We start from the raw sequence: 8,536 nt of genomic DNA, 5'->3' as shown, positions 1-8,536 counted from the left end.
ATACCTTCATACACCAAAGCGTAATTAGAAAATACAGACTTAACCTACTCTAACATTTATGATAAAAAGAATGACGGAGGCCATTATTACAGAATGTTATTAGTCCTTGCTGGAATAATGCAGGGAACGTACAGGGTATAACTTTCATCTTCTAGATGTAACGTGAGACATGGTGAGAATGGTGGGGAAAATATGAAGAAAATGAAAAAAATCAGAATTTTGATGTTGAGAGAAAAAAAGTTTTTGAATTTCTCCCTCAAGCCTTAATTAATGGCTTCAGAATCTCACCCACTGAGCAGAAATATAGCCTTGTCTACATTGGGAAGACAAAACACAGGCTGGGTGAACACTTTGCAGAACACCTACTTTGTCTGCAAAAATGACCCTGAACTTCCAGTTGCCTCCCACATCAACAGACCATGTGTTCTTTGGCCAACATCGCTGTCCTAGGCTGGCTGCAGTGCTCCAGCAAGGCTCAGTGAAAACCAGAAGAACAGCATCTCATTTTCTGCTTGGGGACCCTGCAGCCTTCAGGACTCAACATCGAGATTATTCATTTTAGGGCCTGAACTCTATGTCCTTCACCCATCCTCACTTGCCAGCCCTGTTCTACGTGGGCTACTTTCGGCACAGCTGACCCCTTTTCACCCACTTATGGTTTCCATTGTTAGTTTTTGTTTCTCCCTGGTTTCCTGTTATCCATCCCTTTATCTGCTTGGCTGTCTTTCATACTGTCTCTGGGCTGTGTCTCCAACTATGTGCCCACTCCTTACAACCTCCTTCCCTCCCACTTCCTGTCTTCAGTATAGGACCCACCTTTCCCTAGCTGCTGTTAATTCTGAAGAAGGGTCAATAACCTCTAAACACGAATTGTTTTATCTTCATTGATGCTGTCAGACCAGTTGAATTTCTCCAGCAACTTCTGTTTTTCTCAGATTTCAGATTTCCAGCATTCATAATTCTTTTACTATATTTTCCCATTCATTTGCATCTCACTAAAGCTCCCCAATCTTTATCTTTGCTCTACTTCCAATTCTACTCCCCTTTGCTGGAGAAACTGATCAGTGCAAATTCCCAACAAGAGGGTCAAGGCATGAAACGTCAGCTTTTGTGCTCCTAAGATGCTGTTTGTCCTGCTGTGTGCATCTAGCTCCACACTTTGTTATCTTAGACTGAGTACCTCGTGGCTGCAGCTTGTCTGTTGCTTGTCCCATTCATGTGCCATACAACTGCTTCTTCAATACAAAGAACCAGCATGCTCCATGGTCTGCACTTTCTCAATCCTTCATCCAGACAAGTCAGCATTGGCAAATCATCAACCTCACCACATCATTGTCCCTGCACTCAATGTAACTTACGTTCCACTTTAGCCTTTTAACACTTTACTTTGAGCCCCAACTCTGCTGCGAGCTTGCTCCAAGCACAATGTCCCAACTGATGTGACAATGCTCCTGAACCTGGGCATGGATATTGTGGTGTTCAAGAATCCAACAGGAATTTATTTTGAATAACTATTATGTGCAAAAATCATATTCCTCAGGCACATAACCAATGGAATGAATAATAACGTATAAGTGGTTACAAGTGAGGAACAGACTTCTCATAGAATGTCATGCTTCAAGTGATTTGAGATTTGATGGAATATGAGACACAGTAGGTTATTGCAATTTTCTTTGGAGGCAGAGTAAATCACCAGAAATATGAAGCCTGGCTAAGGGTAACTGTAATAATAATTCCCCAACCCTACCCAACTTGTTGAGTATTGCCACCCAATTGGCTTAAGTTTGCATTTTATTGACAGATCATAAATTGTCCAGAAAGACTGTGGCTAATCCTTAGACAGGTATCAGAGTCTGCTCCTGACTTAATCTGATGAGCCCACCTTTCAGATGGCTTCCTTCATTGTCTCAGTGAGGACTGCTCCCCACGGACTTTAAGACATGGCTGCTTGCTTGTTGTACATGGCGTGTTTGTTGCTTTAACTGCTGGCACATGACACAGGTGTGAGATTGACATAGCTTACTGCCATCCTACAAGATGTGCATCTGCGAGACTAAGGATTGCTTAACAGCAAGGCAAGCTGCTTGTTTTTGTGTCTGCACTAATTGGCAAGACAAGGCAGGGATCCTGTGAGCACACAGTTAAGTTCAAAGTCAGTGAGCACTAAGAGAGCAAGTGAGCATCCCAGAGGTGCAGCTTAGTCTAGCCCGTGACCTGGGTGCCTACCCCTGCATGCAGAGTGTCCTGCCTTTCAATGCTAATTGCTGGTGCGCACTGAAATGCGAGTCTTTGCTTCCAGAGCTTATTGCCAATGGATAGTTGAAGTGCCAGGATGGTCATGATAGGTTGACAGATGACAGATGCCAATGTCTATGGGGGAAGAGTGCAAGTGCCTGGTGCCTGGTGCCAGTGGATCTTGACCTGGGTTGCAATTTGGTTGCAAGCACCATGGAGATCATTTGGAGCAAGTGGCAAGCTGAACCACCAGTTACCTAGTCTGGATTCCTTTTCAAATTTTCACAACATCCAGTTCATTTCACACGACTGGTCGTGAGGGAAGTTGTGACACTAAAACTACATTCAACAAGAATAAATCCCTGCCAGTTGGCATCTTGCCCTGCTATTCGTGATAAACAGAAAAGAGGAACAAGACATCTCAACATCGAGATGGGCTCCTCTAGATTTCTTGTCTGGATCAGCCAAACATGTCACCATAGCTTAAGTTCCTCAGATTGGTATAAGATTAGGCTCATTGACACTTAACTGGATGTAATTTACTTAGACATTTAGAACATTCCGTATCGCATATGAGACTGTAAAGGAAGTTAAAGCCCATAGAATTAGATTAGATTCCCTACAGTGTAGAAACAAGCCCTTCGGCCCAACAAGTCCACAGTAAGTAAAAGGATGAGATATAAGTTGGCAATAATAAACAGGAAGTGATTATAAATGGAAAAGAGACTCACAAAAGGCTGGAACTAACGGAAAGTTCCACAAAGATCTGTTGCAGATTCCTTGCTGCTTAAAACACTCGTTTTCTACATGATATGTGGTAAATTATTTCTTACAATGCTATAAATTTTGTTGATGGTACCAAGCTGTATGGCCAGGAGGCATACATGCACGGAGATCTGGACAAATTAGGAGGAGGGGATAAGGAATATTAATTAGATTTCAATGTAATTAAATATTGGCATAGCACAATGGGAAAGGAAACTGAGAACATCTGTAAACAGTGAAGTGGTCCTATAATGAAATGGGATGGTAAACTGTGAGGTAATTCATTAACAGATGTTCCATTTAAAGGAATTCTATCAAAATCATAATATGGAAAAAAAAATCTTTGATTAAAATAGTGATTTTAGAATAACTATTTGTTAAGTATGTTAAATTATATTTGGTAATATAAGATATCTGGTCAGCTGTTTAAAACTGTCTGCTGCTTCTCAAAACATCACCTGAGCACAGGCAATGACATTAGTAACAGTCAAAGGCAACAAAATGAGGGTAATTATTGATCGATGCAACATTTAAACTCCATTACATATATAAGTAAAATTCCCCTGAAATGCTTCACAAGTACTTATTCAAAGCAAAAACTAGAACTGAACAAAAGAAAATGACAACAGGTCTCTCAATTTTAAGGTGCATGTAGATGTAGCCAAAAATAATTGTAAATTTACATTTGGGGGTTAAGTTAGAATAGTGGAATGTATTGACGTGATGCTTCCTTTCGTGTCTACCAATGAAGCACTGAGTTATTATAAATTACATGGTTAATTTTGCATGTCTGGAGAGTTTATGATTTTTATTTAAACATCAAATATCTGCATTTGCTATGACTTGCACAGCTGCAGATTAAGGTTAATAATGAGTTATGCAGAGGATTGTAGACCAGCTCTTTTGCACTGGGCCTTTCACAAGGCATTTGATTACGTCATAATGTTTTGAGGCAGGGGATTATCCTTGCATCAGTCCTTTAATCCAGATCATTCTGGTGGTTGATGACAGCTCTACAAAGGCTGCAACAGTCTTAGATTTCCTCTGGAATCTGGCTTCAATGTGTGTAGCTGCTTTAGGTATCACTTGAGTCAATGAGAGGGCTGATTCCCCAAAGGGTCTTACATTCCAGGAGCTAATACATTGTACAAAGGAGTACTAACAGCCTGTAGCTTCCTGGATCATCAGTCATCTTGTCTGACATGATATGCTACCATGATGTGATATGAAGTAATAATGTGGTGTGGTATGCTGATGATCTGTCATTATCACACTGATACTTACATTCACTCCTGTAGCATACACATGAGATGTGGGTTGCACAGCAGTGAAGAATTCAATGAATCTTTATTACACTACCTAGTATCTACAGATGTCCACAACATTCACAGGCAGTTACTTATCTGGGCTCAGCTGAACAATTCTGATATGCTATGGCACATTTCCCTCAGCATATCATGTTGCAAGACGACAATGCTCAGTAAGATGGAGACTGTGAGTTTTATACCCTTACTTCATATACCATTATGTTAGTGATGATGTCATGAGTATGTCCCTTAAAGTTGTATTGCATATCTGCTGAAGGACATAGCATAACATTTATCTTTTTTCCAGATAGAACAAATCCCAATAAGATATGCATAATTGTACATAGTATATGTTTGTCAATTCAACAGTCAAACAGAATTAACAAGATTAAAAAGTCAGAGTTTGGTGTAATATTTTGAAGCTTTGTCAACTCAAATTGATTTGGTGATGTATACACATCGTAGAGATACATATTATTCTTTGTTAACCTCGGCTGACAACTTGATGGCCTTACCACTGGTTTGCCACTCAGCATCACTGGACAATCGCTACTGCTGGAGTTTTCTTCCCTAGTTACTGTGTACACGATTGGCAGATCATACATTGGTCTGAACTGAGTTTTGTTGTTTTCTAATGTAGCACCATAATATGCACTGACTTCACATGAAGTGGGCTGATTGCATATCTTAATAACCTTCACTAGTTTCCAGGTATCTGTGATTGGATTTCTGACTCACGTTGTCTTTTTGTTGTGTGAGAAAGAGAGAGAGAGAGAGAGAGAGTGAGAGAGATAATGGGAACTGCAGATGTTGGAGAATCTGAGATAACAAAGTGTGGGGCTGGATGAACACAGCAGGCCAAGCAGCATCTTTGGAGCATAAAAGCTGACGTTTTGGGCCTAAACTCTTTATATGAAAAGCCAAATCTGATGAAGGGTCGAGGCCTGAAACGTCAGCTTTTGTGCTCCTAAGATGCTGCTTAGCCTGCTGTGTCCATCCAGCTTCACACTTTGTTATCTATTTTTATTGTGTGGTTGTGATTATTCTCTACCTGCTCATTGATTATGTGCCTATTTCATTCTCCTCTTTCTTTGATGAGGAATGTTCTGTGGCTCTTTCACTTCCACCACTCCAGGGACGATTTAAATCTCATCAATAATTATGATGCTGAGATCTGTGCATACTTGTAGTACTGTCATCCATCTGGTAGATGATTTTGGGAATCCAAGCTGACCTTAAGTATGAGAACTGCCGTGTGAGAGTGTCATATGACAAGCAGTGAGATGATTGTTTGTAAGTTGTACCATGGAGCATCGTTTATTGGGATATGTGTCTTTTAGGATATGCAATGGTACTGTGTTGTCACTAGCTCCTGTTTCAGTTATGATTTCAGGGTGTGTTGATCGACCTTTTGGGAACAAGTAGTTTTGATTGCCTTAAAATCTCCACGTAACTTATACTATTGTCATGATGTGTCAGGATGACAAAATGAAAGGCTTGGGTATCCTACAAAGATTGCTTTTTGGGTAGTGGCTGTTCACTGCAGTGATATGGTGGCGAATGTTTGGATGACATTCTGTGCTGCCAGTTCAATAGTTTACTATCACCTGTTGGTCACAAGGGCCTTGTTCCATGAAATGAGAGTGCCCAATGTTTTTTGGTGTCACATGTTTTACAGATGTAAAGAAATGCTGGACAACTTGAGAGTGGGAGTGGTAAACCAGGACTATGACAGATCTTCAGTATGAGGTTTTCTTATGAAGGGTCACCAGACCTGAAGAATTAACTCTGATTTTTCTTCACAGGTGCTGCCAGACCTACTGAGCTTTTCCAGTGACTTCTGTCTTTGTTCCTGATTTGCAGCATTTGCAGTTCTCTCAGTTCCATGACTCTTCCTGCTTTGGTGCACTCTGCTGGTCGGGAGCAATAGTGTTGTCTACCTGAGAGCATATAATTAATGTTCACCTGTCACTATGGCTTCATGTTGATGCCCATCTTCTTGTATGGTGTTGATGGTATGGCCCTTTTACTTACCCAGAAGATCCTCCCGGATGGCTTTAGATCAAAACGGTGGCAATTACAAGTTTGATCAGTCTTTCAATGAGTTCTTTTTCAGAGAAATCCCACTCATGCTTTCTGCTGTGGCATTGGCAACAAAATCACCCATAGACTTTGGTGGTTTCTGTCTGTAGAATATGAATTGGAATCTGTTGATTTTGAAATTTATTCATACCTTCAGCTGATCCTCAAAATGTCTGAGATTTTCACTGGATCTCTTTTATCATCCTTGGAAAGATGTGACATATTTATTTTTGGAGCCCTACCTTACCAACAGCAGTATTTTAAGAGGTCTCCTCTTGGGATCATTTACAGCTTGATCCATAACATAAGGAGGAGGCGTGAGCCATATAATACAGGAAAATTCAATAACCTTTTCTTGCAGCATCTGGTATTTGCTTGTATGCATTATAATCATAGGCTCTTACATCTCTGGATTCAAGCTAAGTAATTTAGTTGTCCTTTTTGCATTAATGGGATGAGGACATCGGTGACTAGGCAGCATTTATTGCATGTCCCTAATTACCTAGAGGGCAATTGAGAGTCAACCACATTGATGTGGTTTTGGAGTCACATGTAGGCCAGACCAGGTAAGGAAGGCAGTTTCCTTCCCTAAAGGACATAAGTGAACCAGATGGATTTTGCCCAACAATTGACTATGGATTCATGGTCATCATTAGATTCTTAATTCCAAATATTTTATTGAATTCAAATTCAAACACCTTCAGTGGCAGGATTTGAACCCAGGTCCCCAGAATGTTATCTGGGTCTCTGGATTAACAATCCAACGATAATACCACTAGGCCATCACCTCTACAACATGCTTCTCCGAGCATGTCATGATGCAAGAAGGCAGAGCTCAGTAAAATGGAGACTGTCAGCTTAATACCATCACATCACATGTCATGATACATGATGATATCATGAGCACATCTCTTAAGGGTAAATACACATCTGCCGTTGGATTTTATGTAATGTTGCCTGGTTTCAGTATGGCAGTTATCATCACCTACCACCATGCTTTTGATTTGCAACTGTATTCGACATGCATTAATGTACTGTATTCTCAGCCTTTGGGATTCCTTGGGGTCAATTCAACGGAGAAAGTTCAACAAGGGTAATCCTTTCATACCACTTCTTCCCTTTTCTCCACAGCACCTAAATCGTCCACCACTACGTTTGTTTTGATGACTATGAGGTGTTGCAAAGAGATTAAGACCAGTGCCTGGTGTAGTTATTAATGAGTCTTATACTTGTTTTGTGCTATTCAGCAGTTTGGAGACCATGGAATTTTGTCAGGTTTTTGAAGTTTGGTATTGCATCAGACTAGATGTCATTGTAGGGGTCTAGGCAGAATAACAAGAGTGGTTAGACCTCAGGGAACTAAATAATCAATAAAGACAAGAGAGGAGGACTATATTCTTTTAAAGCAACATGAGAGAGAACAGGATTAGCAGCTTTATAAAGGGAAGACTAATCCTGGTTGGGAAAGGCAGTGGCAGCAGGCTCTATAAGCTGGTGCAGAGAGCCCCTTCAATCTGTTTCTACCTGTCAGGGCTAAAAGTGGAACATTACAGGAAAAAAGGCAGATGATTCTTCTGGGTCTCTTTTGAATGGCCAAGTGGTTTAAATCAGGAGACCTTATTACTGCTGAAGAGTGCAGTTAAGAAATTCACAGGTAAAATATTTAACATTCAGACTAATTATTTAAATGAAATCGAGATTTCTGGCCAGTGGATGTGTTGCAGCTATGGTATGTAAGATCTTATGGATTCAGGTTCAATTCACAGTGATCATACCTGAAGCAAGTTTGGCTGCTTGAGGAACTCTGGCTCAGAGCTGATGAATTGGAGCTATGAACACTGCAATATATCATGTGGCATGGTGGCTCAATGATTATCATTGCTGCCTCATAGTGCCAGGAATCAAGGTTCAATTCTAGTCTCAGGTGAGGAAGGGCCACCGGACCTGAAACGTTAACTCTGTTTTCTCCTCCACAGATGTTCCCAGACCTGCTGAGCTTTTCCAGCAACTTTGTTTTAGTTCCTGATCTACAGCATCAGAAATTCTTTTGGTTTTTATTTAGTATTTAACTCACTGCCACATCTCTTCCAGGCATGCCCACCTTGAAGAAGTTCTGCTCCTCTCTCCAATGGGATTTCTGTTCTAAT

Source organism: Stegostoma tigrinum, chromosome 4 (genome assembly GCF_030684315.1).
Source record: "Stegostoma tigrinum isolate sSteTig4 chromosome 4, sSteTig4.hap1, whole genome shotgun sequence".
Classification (NCBI taxonomy): Eukaryota; Metazoa; Chordata; class Chondrichthyes; order Orectolobiformes; family Stegostomatidae; genus Stegostoma; species Stegostoma tigrinum.
This window is presented reverse-complemented; position numbering follows the sequence as displayed.